Here is a 14,275-nt window from a genome sequence, read left to right on the forward strand (position 1 = left end):
ACTTTTTATGAATAGCAGACACACAATGAATTGTTCCTATTATCGTCATTGTCATCATCATCATCATCATCAAGGAAAGGAGGACAGTCATGGTGATCTGATATTCCCAAAGACAAGACACCTGCTAGCCTTGGTGTTAAGAGGAAGCTGCTATTTCCTGGGAACCAGGCTGTCCTCATTTCATGGACTAGCCTCAGGCAAGGAAATGGCTGGAAGCCACAGCCACTGTGGTGCCCCCAGGTGCAGACTTCAGCCCATCCCCCGGATGCTCATCCCCTTGACAATGTCTAGAAGCCTTGGGAAGGCTTCATAATGCAACTGTAAAATGGAGGTTGGGATTTTCACAATGGATTTCTACAGAGCGAGTTGGGGTTTGGTTATCTGGGCTTCTTAGTCTGTCCCAAGTTCTGCTGGGTCAGATACAATCCCACCCTCCTCTCCTAACATTGTCTATCACAGAAGGGACCTGAAATGTCACGAGTCCAGGCTCTAGTAAGTCAGAATCTGGGGCCCTGACCAATGGCCTTGGCCTCACCTAGGACTGTTATTGTCCACATGTCCCAGGGAAAGAGCCCAGGATATAAAAGACTCTGAGGACCTGCTCTTTCCCAAGAACTATGTGGGCTCATAGTCACAACTGGTGTGTTTACATTCAGTTAACAAATGGTCATTGAGCCCCCTTGTCTCTGAAGCTCACCACCTTGGGAGAAACCGAGGCTGTCAATCAGAAGGATTCGAAAAGCAATTTGGTCTGTAAGGGTGTCTCATGTCCAGTTTAATCCTTACATCCATCTCATGGAGCCAGGAATTTGCTATAATGTCTCAGTAGGCTGTGGCAGGAGATGGAGTGAGCCAGGCTTGGCCTCAAATCCCAGTCCTGCTCTCACTGTGAAATGGCCTCAGGTTGCTTAACGCACTGTCCAGCTTCTGATTTTATCTGAAAATGGAGGAGTGTGACCCCAGCTTCCTCGGGATAACATATGATAGGGCCTACGCAGAAGTGCCTACATGTTTGAAGAACAGTCCGTCACCTACCCCAGAAAGGTCTGCCCTGGGCACCGGGGATATGGTGAGCCCCTGCCCTTGTGGTGCTTACAGTCTAGGCCAGGCACAGATCAGAGCCAGACCACCTGGGTCAAATCCTGCCTGTGTGAACCAAGGCAAGTTGCCTTCCATTTCTGGGCCTCAGCCTGCCATTTGTAAAGTGGGACAGCAGCAGTATCTACATCACAGGGTGGTTATGAGGATTAAATGAGTGCGTATATGTAAAACGCTTAGGTTCCTGGCGCAGAGAAAGCACGTGTAAGGGTATTTTACTCATTACTGTTATGCTACCACCCCCCCTTCCTCACCCCCCAGCTTCCCAAACCTATTAGAATCACCTAAGCAGCTTTGCAGAGGTCTGAACCACAGCCCAGGAATCTGCATTAAAAAGTTTCCCTACGTGAGTCTTCTTGTGATGACAGATGTAGGAACCACTGATCAAAGCTGGCTTCCCATACAGGTGTGGAAACTGAGACTCAGGGACAGAGGGAGCATGCCCGAGGGGTTGTGGCTATCGAGCACTAGACCCAGAGCCCCATCTCAAACTGCTGGGCCTTGAGTCAGCTATTTGGTCTAGAGAAGATCATCTCTCAAATAGGGAATTCCTGTATCACCCACATCAAGACACTGCCCAGATAGTTTAACCAGGAATCCCCCAAATAATTAGAGTCCACCAGCCATGAAATAACTCCTTGCAGGCGGTGTATAAGAAGTTGTCTCCCCAAATGGTCTCCTCATCTGCATGTGTGGATGTGGGAATATTTACGCAACTCCAGCAGTCTATCTGGGTGACTCATATAATTAATATTTACTTAAAACAATCATTAGTCTCTGCTGGGCGACAGTAAACCCACGTCAGCAGTAATTTTAGCTGGGCCTTCCCCACATCTGTGAAGGCAGGCGAGCATGCGCACCTGCACGAGCCTGCCGCAGCCACCGGGGCAGCGGGCCAGGGGGCCTGGGTGACAGCTGTCCCGATGTGCGCCTCCACTCGGGGTCCTCCCTTCCCTCTGCTTCCCGGACATCAGAAAGGAAATGCATTTCTCTTGAGACCCTGTGGCCTCTGTGCCCCGGGCTGGACCCACGTGACAAGGTAGGTCCTCTTCCCTCCTCTTCCAGAAGACGACATGGAGGCTCAGAAAAGACCAGTGTTTCCCCGAGACCACACCGCCAATAGAGAAGGAAAATGGAACTGACATTTACCAAGTACCTACTATGTGCTGGGCAGTTTCCCCAGTATATTGTCCCAATTAATTCTCTCAAGCAGAATTAGCTCACAGGAGACAAGAATGATTATTCCCATTTTGTAGATGAAGAAACTGAGGCTCTCGAGAGTTTTAAGTTACATGCTCAAGATCACATCACTAAGTAAGTGTCGGAGCCAGAATTCAAGCCCAGCTTGATTCTCCAACTTGAGACGTTTTCTCACCTCACCAGAGACCTTCATGAGAGACATTTGCCATGCATGTGGGCAAAAAAAGTATGGTTTCGTACAGAGCCAAAGATTTTGTCATTTCCCTATGACTCAGCTGATAAGTCTTCCTACTTAAAATTGTTGAGGTTTGTAAAGAACTTTTATCACCATAAAAAATTTATGTAGAGTTTTATCGTTTTCAGAGATCTTCTGTAATTCTTTAATCCTTATCATAGCCTTCTGAAAGTAGGTGTTACAAAGCCCATTTTACAGAGAAGCAAACTGAGCTCAGAAGGACCAAGTGCCTGCCCGGGGTGAATACCTGACCAGCAGGCGCTCAGCCTCAAAACCCGTATTTTCCCCACACTTGCATGGCATTGCTCCCAGGCCTGGATCTGTTCGGTAGGGCCCCAAGAGTGAGGGACTTAGATGCTTTCCATCGAGAAAGAGATGGAGGCGGAGGGGAAGCCGGTAGCAGTGGAGCCCAGCCGTCGAGGGCCCCTTCATTAAAGGCTGTGACATTCCCTCACCCAGAGGAGCAGGCCGGAAGTTGTGATGGCTGGGGAACTACAAAAATAGCAGCTTTCACACTGATTCCTACATGGGCGGAACGGGCGGTTCCAGGGCAAATAAGAATGACTTTACAAGATGAAAATGATCAGTGAGGGCACGCAGGTCTGGAGGGGAGCGGAGTTGGCATTTTTTGGCCCTGCAAATAGCTGCCCATCTGCTCTCTGTCAGAATATGTTAGGAGTGCATCTGGATTGCTGCCCCTGAGTCTCGGCTCCGGGCTGGTCATGTGGTTGTCTCCACGACAACTCCAGGAGCCGTGTAAACTGCTGTGCTCTGAGCCAGATGCTGTTCTGCACATGTGGTCTAATTAGACGGCGTTCCCGGCCTCCCGCCTCCCTCCTCGGCCCCTCCTAGCGCACACACCACGCTCTCTCTTTTCCCTTCCTCCCTCCCACCAACCCTCTTCTTCGCATCCTCGGTCTGTCTGTCTTGCTCTCCACCCTGTTGGCCTCTTCCTCAGAAATGTTCCTGTTGCCTTGTCTGCGGTGAATAATTCATTCGTCAAGCATGGCCCCGCGCGAGGACCTGGAGGTGCAGACACAAGGCGCTGCCCGTGCCCTCCAGCGAGGGAAGTGATGGGTGGCCAGGCAGTGCACACATGGCTGTGCGTCCCAGGGTGAGGGGAGCCCACACAGGAGCTGGGGAACCCAGGGCAGGGACACCTAAACCCAACGCGAGGCAGGGGGGAGGCGAGGGGAAGTGTCCCAGGGCAGCTGTCCCCAAGTTCATCCTTGAAGGACGAGGGGGACTTCCGCAGCCTGGGAAGCAGGAGGCAGCCTGGACAGCCAGCCCTGTGTTGTGGGGGGCAGGGTGTTTGAGGAAGCGTGGAGCTGTGGGTGGCGGGACGCACAGGCTCACACCTTGGAGGGCTGGCTCCAGCTCCGCACCCGGGGCAGCGGCCAGGCCCACGGGGGCTGCTTTCGGGGAGGCCCTGAGTAAACGAAGCCGCTTCGGTCATTGTCCCTGTGGATAAAGTCCGCTCTTTGGGCTCAGGAGGCTCGGTTCAGGGCCGGGTGGGTCAGCGGACGCTGAGCACGTGTGTGTCCCGGGGCCCAGCATCCACCGCTTCTCAGAGAAGGTCCCCCCGAGTGGAGGAGGAGGGCATCAGCGTCTCACTCGTGCCACCTGTGGTGTGTCCCTCCAACCCCAGGACACCAGCTCCGCCTGCGCCAGTGACCCCCACACGTGTCCTGGGCGGGTCGTGCATGTCCTGTGCCCTGAAACGGGGCTGCTTGAAGTAAATCACTGAAAGCATGTTTTGGGGCAGAAGACTGATAAATGTTTAGCCCCACTAGAGGTCAGGCCCCGAGCTCAGCACCTTATATGAATCACCTGCTGATCCCACGCAGCCCTGGGAGAAAGTATCTCCTCCACTTTCTGAATGAGAAAATGGTCTTGAGGCTTTAGGCCATCCACCACACTCCAGATGCAGTAAGTGGCAGAGCCGTCCTTCCCACTCGAGTTCATTCTCTGTTCCCAGCTCTGCACCTTCCCATTTTACAGATGGAGGAACTGAGGCCTGAACAAGGAAAAAGAATCAAGGCCGAGTTGAGTATTTGGAAGACTTTTGCATTCTCTCCCCTTTACATTGCCGCCGTCTGTTCATGACTAAAAGCTTGCGGCCAAAGCCGCCTGGGCCCAGGCCCCTGCCGCGCACCAGAGGTCGGGCCTGAAGCAGTGACCTTCGGGAGAGGGGTGATCCTGAGTGAGCCTGAGCAGTGAGGACCGCCCTGAGGGCCATGTCACCAAGGCCCGGCAGCAGCACATAACTCACTCAGAGGGCTGGGATTTTTCCCTCCGACAGACCAATTTGTGCCTCCTCAGTTTTCTCTCCATGTCCTTTAGCCTCATGCCCCATGTGTCCACCACATTCCTGCATCTGCAGCTACCGTTGGCTTTCCTGCCAGTCACTTTCAGGCTCATTGTCCTCTGTCCCGGGGGCCCAGCAGGCCCTCAAAGCCACCCTCTCTGCAGAATGCTCCCAGAAGCCATCTTCCCCTCACTCTCAAGACACAGAAACCCTCTTCTGCAGTCAATTTAGCACCTCCTTTCTTGGGACTTAGGAATGCAACAGTCATTGTGTTAAACACAGAATCTGGGGGTGCCTGGGGGCTTCGTTGGTTGAACGTCCAACTTCAGCTCAGGTCATGATCTCACAGTTCGTGGGTTTGAGCCTCACATCGGGCTCTGTGCGGACAGCTAGCTCAGAGCCTGGGGCCTGTCTTCAGATCCTGTGTCTCCCTCTCTCTCTGACCACCCCCTACTCACGCTGTCTCTCTCGCTCTCAAAAAAAAAAAAAAAAAAAACCCAGAATATGGCTCTCAGTGATGGGCAAACTCTGGCACGGCCAGGACGGCTGAGCCAGCACGAATCTGATACTGAGGTCTCGGCATGTCCAGTGTGGAGTCCATACTGGGGAGGGGAGCTGTTGCACTCCTGCCACATGGGGACGGCCACCAGCTTGCTCTCCCTTGCAGCCAGGCACGGTTCTTGGACCTGCCAATGTAACAGGACTTAACGGTTAGAGCGCGCGGCCGGCATTCCCAGGGTGTCGGGAAGCAGCCAGGCTCTAAGCGGTGAGACGGCCCCTGTAAGCACGTGGTGGGGCCAGAACACCCTCGTTTCTCCGAAGCCCACTCTCCTCATCACCGCCCTCTAACCCATCTCCTGGAACTGCTGGGGCACCCCCTGGGGGGCGGCTGCTCCATCAGGTGCCATCGTGTGACCTGGCTCCACACTCTCCCTCTGCACTCAGTTGCAGGAGACTTCACCCTTCTGGGCCTCAATATCATACCGCCACCTAACCTCTGCGGCTCGCCGGGAACAGTAAGTGGGATAATGCATGTAAAACCACCTAGCTCGGGGGCGGCGCTCCGTGAGCGGGCGCTGGTTTTAATCACTGCACCTGCTTTCCTGGTAGCGCCGATTCCCATCCGCATTTCTTATGGAAGAAAATCCTAAGCTGGTATGCACGAAGACCCTCTTCATTGTGCCCCAGCTTCCACAGGCCTCCTCGCTCATCTGCTGTCCCCGTGCTAATAAGAATTTCCTGACTTCTCCCTGTTCGTCTCGGTTAATGCAGAAGGCAGGGGCTGCTGGCACAGAGGAGCCAGGCGTGGGCCGACGCGCCTGTGATTTGAATGTCTTTACTGTAATCTAGTGAGTGTGTGTGGGGGCTTCCATCAATACCAGAGCGGCTGGCCACGACGGGTGAAGCCTGTCATCCCAGCAGCCCCTGCCCCCTGCCAATCAGCAGAGGGGCTCTTGTTGGGCATCCACATTCCCCTGCCTTAAATCACTCGAACGGTGAGGCGGCTTCCCGATGACACATCGATTCTTTGTTTGGGGCTTATTACAATGACGGACCCAGGCTGGGAGTCTGCCCCTGGCGTGTCTGGCCTACTTCAGAAGGCTGTCTTGGTCCTGTTACCAGAACATGGTTCAGCCCCGGCCAGCCTGCGCCATCTGAGGGTAACCGGGTTGCACCTGCCTGCCCAGGTCCTCCCTGGTGAGGGCAAAGCATGTGTGGACCTGGGAGTTGTTCAGACCCACCGGCTCAGGGAGGACTGTAAGCTAAAACGCTTCGCCTGCATGGGCGTCCTTTCCTCATCTGTGAAATGGGAGTCCTGTATCGATGTGTGAGCTCCGGTGGCGATTTCGTTAGGGTGAGGGTCCAGGTGGCCCATGGCATGTGCCCCGCTGACACCGGCCCTTCCTCTGAGACTCATGGCTGCTGTGGCCAGCCTGAAATCACTGTGCTCTGACCCCACCGTCCTACCCCCTCCTCTGCCTCCGGTAAGGGTTTGCCTGGCGGTCTCTAGGCCAGACAGTATGCTAAGCCTTTTCTCTGTTGGCTGGGAACTCACCCCGGTTCCTTTGCAGCCGCCAGAGGGGATCCCGCTCTGGGAGTGGCACCCGGGCCCTGGCTGGGGGCTTGGCATGAGATTTCCACGTGGCCTGTGGGGTTGTCTTAGCTGCCTGCCAGGGGCTGTAGAAGCCCCTTTTTTGGACTTCAGACCAGGGTTCCTGGCTGCACCACACTTTAGCCAGTGACTTGGGTGTTTTATTAGGAATGTGGAGGTATTGACACAAAAGCCATCCAGGTTGGAACCGCTGGTGACAAATGGGGCTGGATTTTCCGGCTTTCTTCTTTCCTGTGTTTTAAAAAATGAATGCTGATTGGTCCAGGCACTGTGCTAGTCTCTTGTACCCACACCAGTGATTATCCGCCTTCCGTACATTGGAGTCCTGGAGAGTTTTAGAAACTGTAGCCTTGTAGGGGTGCCTGGGAGGCTCAGTCAGTTAAGCATCTGACTTCAGCTCAGGTCATGATCTCACGCTTGTGAGTTTGAGCCCGCGTCAGGCCCCGTGCTGACAGCTCAGAGCCTGGAGCCTGCTTCGGATTCTGTGTCTCCCTCTCTCTCTCTGCCCCTCCTGCACTCGCAATCTGTCTCTCTCAAAAATAAATAAACATTAAAAAGTTGTTTAAAAAATAAAAAGAAACTGTGGCCCTGTGGGGGATTTGAAAAGCACCCATGGTGACTCTAACACATGGCCAGGGTTGAGCACTATGACCACACCACTGTGTCCTTCCCAGTGGAGGCCCCGCAACGCCCTGAGGCTGCCAGGAGAATTCGGATCCGAGAAGGGCTGGCATCTGCACAGAGGGCAGAGCTGAGACTGGAACCAGCCCTGTGTCCCACTCCCCTCCCTGCCTCTCCCTGCAGGGGACCAGCTGACGCTTACTGCATGCCAGACCCTGAGGGTAGAAGAGAGCCTGCCTTCCAGGGAGCCCGCAGGGCGCTGGGGATGCCGGCTGGGCACAGGTGGCATTGGTGTGGAGGCCATGAGGTAGAACGAAGGGCTCCTATTCCCCTGAAGGCATCAGGTGAGGTTCTCAGAGGCAGTTATGTAAAGAAGGAAGCCAGAGGAGTGCGTGCGGGGGCAGGTTGGGCGTGGTGGACAGTCCAGAGTCTCTGGGGCAGGAGATGAGTGTGTGGGTGAGGTGGACAGGATGTCGTAGCAAGAAAATTCAGCTGGGGAGGTATCCTGCTCAGGAGTTTAGGAACCCCACTTCCATGGGCCCCCAAACTTGCTTGAAGCCATTCTAAGCTGCTGCTACTAAGTCAGATGGCAAACAGAGCCGACCTCCAGAGCCCCTCCTGAGTATTTATCCTGCAAAGGGAAAGGGGAGAAGTATCACGCTTGTGGCCACTTTAATGCTCTCCTGCCGCCATCTTGAAATTCTTACTTTTACCTCAAACTTGTGTTTTGTAACAGTAGCCTTAGGGGACATCTGTCCAGGATGGAGTGTGTACATGAGCAGAGAAGGCCTGCACAGATTTCCTCCCTGGAGTCCCACCACCCCAGCCACATAGCACACAGTTACAGAGGACCCACAGGGTATGGGGGTTCAGCAAACCTCAAGGCGCTGACAAGGAAAAGCTGTAACATCCACAACTGGGAAAGTGGGGCACCGGCAGCCCCAAGAGGCCACACTCTATCTTAGAACTAAGACTTGCCTCAGTGCCAACAGAAGGCAGTGCTGTTCTAAGAACCTCAAATGATCACATTTCTCATTCACGTGACTTCCTCGTATTTGCCAACTACTTCCGTGAAAATGATGACCTAGCAGGAGGGGAAAAGACAGAGCCACCTTTCTCATCAGTAAGCTGAAGGCAGAGAGCATTAGTCGAGCATGTGTATATCAAGAACTGAAATAAAAACACTCAAATTGGTCTTGTGCAGCATTTCCACTGTCTGATAAGAACAAAACACGAAGGCATTTGTGAGTTACGAAATACGATCCCACATATGTTAGCATTTAAAACTGGCATTGCACAGTATAAAGTTGAGCATAGGATTCGTGCTAATAATTTAAATTTTTATTTTTTCTTTACATAGGATGACATTAAATAATAAATTTAAAAGGCACCATTATGGGCCTAGAAAGAAACCACAAAGAAAAAGTTTTCTATTTTAGTATGGTGCTTACAGACTTAGCAGCACTTTTTCCTTCCTGCATATTCTTGTTGCTCTGTTTCCTGCACATTACATTGCCAGCCCTGGTAAAACCCAATCTCAGCTCTTAAGAAAATGATTATTGGGGCACCTGGGGGCTCAGCTGGTTGAGCGTCCAACTTCGGCTCAGGTCATGATCTCACGGTTGTGGGTTCGAGCCCCGCATCAGGCTCTGTGCTGACAGCTAGCTCAGAGCCTGGAGCCTGTCTTCAGCTACTGTGTCTCCCTCTCTCTCTGAACCCTCCCCTGTTCACTCCGTCTCTCTCTTTCTCTCTCAAACATAAAACTTTAAAAAAAAATTTTTTTAAAGCAAGAAAATGGTTATTGGGGGCACCTGCGGGGCTCAGTTTGTTAAGCATCCAACTTCAACTCAGGTCATGATCTCATGGTTCATGAGTTTGAGCCCCACATTGGGCTCTGGGCTGATAGCTCAGAGCCTGGAGACTGCTTTGGATTCTTTGTTTCCCTCTCTCTCTGCTTATGCCCTGTCTCCATCTCAAAAATAAATAAACATTTAAAACCAAAAGGAAATGGTTATTAGTGGAAAACCTATTTGCTGTAATTTGTTGTAACCTTCCACATAACCCTATGTGATGGACCAGGCTTGGTTAAGTGTCATAGGGGTGGGATGACAAGTCACCTGAGGTCACATAACCAGTGTGGTCAGAGTCACAGTTCAAGACCAGGCCTTTCCGATTCCAAGACATGTTCTCTCTCCACTGTGTTGTGTTACATTAGCTGGATCCCAAAAAAAAAAAAAAAAAGGTTTTTAAAATTTTAATGTTTTTTTTTAAAGTGCCTTTACCCCCAGTCCAAATATTCAAAAATAAAAATAACAAGCCCTCAGGGATGCCAGTTTTCACACTGTATTGTGGTCTTTAGTTCCCTGAACTAGACAGGATTCCTCGATAATAGGAACTTATCTCTTGGACTTTTTATTTTGGAAAATCTCAAATTTAAACAAAGTAAATGAACTCCCACATCCCCCTTGCCCAGCTTCCACATTATAAACACTCTGTCTCTTTATAGATTAAAAAAAAATTTAATTATAGAAAAATACACATAGCATAAAATTTACCACCGAAACAATTTTTAAGCCTACAGTTCAGTGGCATTAAGCGCATTCATGCTGCTGTGTAGCCGTCACACCTTCCATTTCTGGAGCTTTCTTCGTCTTGCAAAGCGGAGAGTCTGTACCCATTAACCAGCTCCCCATCCGTCCCCATTCAGCCCCTAACACTCACCTTCTACCTTCTGCTCCTAGGAAGTTAACTACTCTAGATACAAAGAGAATCAGAAAGTATTTGTCCTTTTGTTCCTGGCTTATTTTACGTACCATGATGTCTTAACGGTTCAAACATATTATAGAACATGCCAGAAATTCTTTCCCTTTTAAGGCTGAGAGATATTTCCTTGTTCATACATTTTGCTCATCCATTTACCTGTAGACCCTCGGGTTGCTTCTGTCTTTTCGGCTACTGTGAATAGTGTGCTACAAACATAACATCCTGCCTTTCTTGCATCGTCTCTTCCTTTTCCACTCCCCACCCATCAACTGATATTAGTCTTACTTACAGATGTATTTTGTTCATCTTTGTATTCCTTTAACGCAGAGTCTGGCACAGAGTGGGTGTTTTTTAAATGTCTGAATGGCTGAATCTTGCAAAATTACTATTTGTAGATCTTTTAAGCAAGGGCTATAAAGAATGAACACTTCATTTTTTTTTCCCTTAGAATTGCAGAGTAAATGTGCACATAAAATTTTGAGAAGTTTGTGAAGGAAAATAAAGAGTTTAGTACTTTAAGTATGGACCAGCAGAATGAGGAAAGTGGTCTCCTCAGCAGTCTCTAAGAGGAGATTTTATTTTTATGCCGGTAACCACAGTGCTGTCGACAGAAACCATTTATTTCTAGAAGTATCAAAAGCCTCTGGAATCACCAACTTCACTTGTTAACAAAGATTGATTCATTAGTAATGGAGCTTTCGACTAGTTCCGTAAGTCAAGAAGATAATCCAGGAGCAAAACTTGTCTGTGGCAACAAAGTCCTTGATAGGCTGAAGCAGCAGCAGTTAACCGCTCCCCCAGGCCATCGATGGAAAACTCTACTAATGTGATCTGAGCTTGGACGCTCACGGCCTGACTCGCCTGCTTTCTCGTAGTTGTCTGCCCGTAGTCCCACGGCTAAGTGTCACCTAAGAAGAAAAAAGGTGTAATCAGCATAACAGGAGACCTAAACCAGCAATTCTTACAAAGGATGGATTCTGGAGACACCTGTCCTTCTCTCCAGTGCAGGGAGGGGAGCGGGGTGGGCTTTTCAACTACAGGAGGGAGAACGGAGTGGCTGGCATCATGGCTCAGCATCCTCGATTTGGACCTGTGGCAGAAGGAGCCTTCACAGTGCATTGCTTATCCTTGGAAGTGCTGAGTGTCCGTTCACCCGAAAACGTGAGGGGTCCCAACCTGAAAGAACCCCCGTGCTCTCTTACAGATGACCAAACAGAGCTGAGGCCTCAGAGACAACACGGGCCTGGAGTGGACCTCAGACGTGATGTCTGGGCTTCAAAGGCCATTGCCATTTATGGGTCTCGTGACCTTGGGCAAGTGACCCTCCCTGTTATTCTGTAAAGATGTAGGTGAACTGTGGTTATTGCCGTTTTCTTAGATGGTGAGTAGCTCCAAGAAAGTGAGCCCTCCATGCTGTGGTCAGTCAGACCTCTAAACATGGCAAGGGTGACGGTGTCACTGCTTTTCACCAGGATTAGGATAAAACAGTTGGCCTGAGTGGATGGGACTTGTTTCCTGACTCCTGATCATGTTTTTAGGCTCCGCCGAAGTGTGCCCACTTCCTCGCGCAGTTTCTGGCCTGCTGCCCTGGGAGGATCAGCCCTTTCCTCTCCCGGCTGCTGTGGACATTTTGCCCCCGCCCCGCCCCGTAGCACTACGCTGTGTGCTAGCATCCGTCCCCATGTCTGACTGACACTGCTGACGCTGGTCTCCAAGCTTCTTGCAGAAGAAGCCCCCTTGGTCACATTTCCCCTGAATCTTTCCCATCCGTGCCCGTGTCCATTTGTCCATTTTTGTGTCGCAGATATCTGATCCGGGGAGGATGTCACCTCCAGTAAGTAGACAACAGGCCCAAAATGTTCATGTCTCCCCAAAGCCGAGATTCTTTCTGCTTTCCTGCAGCTAAATTCTGCCTCTGGCTACCCTTACATACAAATCTGGTTGCAAACTCTCTCTCGAATTTATTGGTTCCTCTGCAGACCAGGCCACAGCTCTAGGAGTGAATGCTAACAGCTCCAACGAGCATTTCCTCCAAGGAACGCTAAACTCCCTGGACAGCAGTGTCACTCACCTGGCATCGTGCTCGGAGACCTCTTTACCATCAGGCCAAGTCGTGTCTCAGCCACACCGAGGCCACAGGGCTCCTGTGACGGGAACCAGAGTCAAGCTCATCCCATGGTTCTTTAACCAACATCTCTGAGCTTCTAACAGCTGCAGGCAGAGGTTTAGGGAGGCTCTGCACTGTCCTGGGCGGTGTAGCCACAAGTCCAGCAGGGCCTCTGTCCTCTTTAGCTCCTGGTCACAGGGGACACCAATAATGATTACTACGCACCCAGGAAGTACACCAGGCAGGTGGGAGCACTGAGCAAGGGCGAGTAACTGCCATACAGAGGCCTGTGTTTAAAAGCAAGATAGTCCAGGTGTGTGGAACAGAAGGGGCAAACGCCAGCAAGCAAGTGGAAAAGGACATGGCTGTGATCAGGAGATGCATTTAGAGCAGAAGGTGCCTGGGCAGTGGCAGGGGAGGTGGAGGAAAAGGGACACAGAAGGACTCTGGACAAGAAAGCCAGGCTCAGCTTAGGAAGGGCTTGTTTGCCCAGCTAAGAGCGAGGACTGTTTCTCTCCTCTCCCACAAGGGACCTTGTGTCCGTGACTCCCATGCTGCTAAGTGTGCCTTGTTGAGAGAAACAGGTGCCAGTCTTACCCACATGAAGCTTACAGTCTAGTGGAGGAAGTGAACATTAATCAAATCACCACACAGTTGAACACCTCTGCAGTCACCCTTCCTGAGCAGGATAGTAGTGTAATCTAAGGTGGATTTTAGAAATCCTGAAGAACTGGAATAGACAGGAGGGGACACAGAATTCGGTCTCCACCGTGGTGAGCAGACCTGTGCCAGGCAGTGACGGCGAGCCGGGACAAACTTAAGACCTTTCCCCCACACACCAAGGAGGACTTGGGCAGTGTGATAGGTTCACGGGTACTGCAGATAATGCCAACTTAAGAAAAAAGCAGATTTGGCTTACAGTCCGGGTGGGATAATAATTGGGAGTTTGGGCCACTTTGAGTTTAAGGTGCTGAAGGACCATCCAAATGGGGATGGAAACATGTATGGTGTTAGAGTGAAGGGCACTGAGCTATAACATTATCGGAGTCATCGTGTACGGGTGACACTGCTCGTGGATAAGGTGGCCTGGAGAGGGACTTCCTTGCCCTGCTATGGTTCCCAGGATGGGAAGCAGAACTTGCAGGCCACAAGGATGGGACGTTCGGTGGGCCTTGATAGCCCCTGTCAGCTGTTCAGCAGGGAAGGTGTAAATAAATACATGTCAGAGTAGTAAGTGCCATGCAAAGCTCTTTTTCCTGAGGAACCACTATGCCTTTTGTCCTCATGGAAAATGTAAAGTTTGCACATTTCCCTTCTTGCTTTTGCAGGCAGGAAGCTCAGAGCTAATTTTGTAAAACTTCATTTTTGGAGCCATATATACAAGACATGCATATCTAGATACTCTTTTCCCAAGTCAACTCATTTTATCTATTTACATATTCTTCAGCTCTGATTTTTTCTTGGTTTCAGATGCTCACATAGGCTGCCTCCAATCCTTTGTAAAATTCGGTGGGGTTTAACTCTACGAAAATAAGCACTTCCCCCACCCTAATTTTTGGGGGCCATCCTTGCACCTTTTGTAGAATGTCTGCCCCATCACGGAGCCAATATTGACTAGACTGAAGCAGGAATTTACAGCCACCTGACAGTAAATTTAACACTCACACCACTCATTAAAACAGGATAAAAGTGCAGCTTCAAACATCTCTGTGTTTGCCACCAAGTCTGTGAAGGGAGGGGTCCCTTTAATTCAGTTCAAGGTATAAAAGTCTGATCTTTCAGAATTGAGGCTCCACCACCGGAATTAAAGACTTGTCTGAGTAGACGAGC

General features: G+C 50.8%; 1 protein-coding gene across 3 annotated transcripts in view; it reads left to right on the forward strand.

Annotated features, from left to right (window-relative positions):
• DENND1A (DENN domain containing 1A) overlaps nucleotides 1–14,275 on the forward strand; it is a 452,638-nt gene that overhangs the window by 373,737 nt on the left and 64,626 nt on the right. The gene's annotated exons all lie outside the window — the stretch shown is intronic.

The sequence above is a fragment of the Suricata suricatta genome, chromosome 13, assembly GCF_006229205.1.
Source record: "Suricata suricatta isolate VVHF042 chromosome 13, meerkat_22Aug2017_6uvM2_HiC, whole genome shotgun sequence".
In the NCBI taxonomy this organism is placed as follows: domain Eukaryota; kingdom Metazoa; phylum Chordata; class Mammalia; order Carnivora; family Herpestidae; genus Suricata; species Suricata suricatta.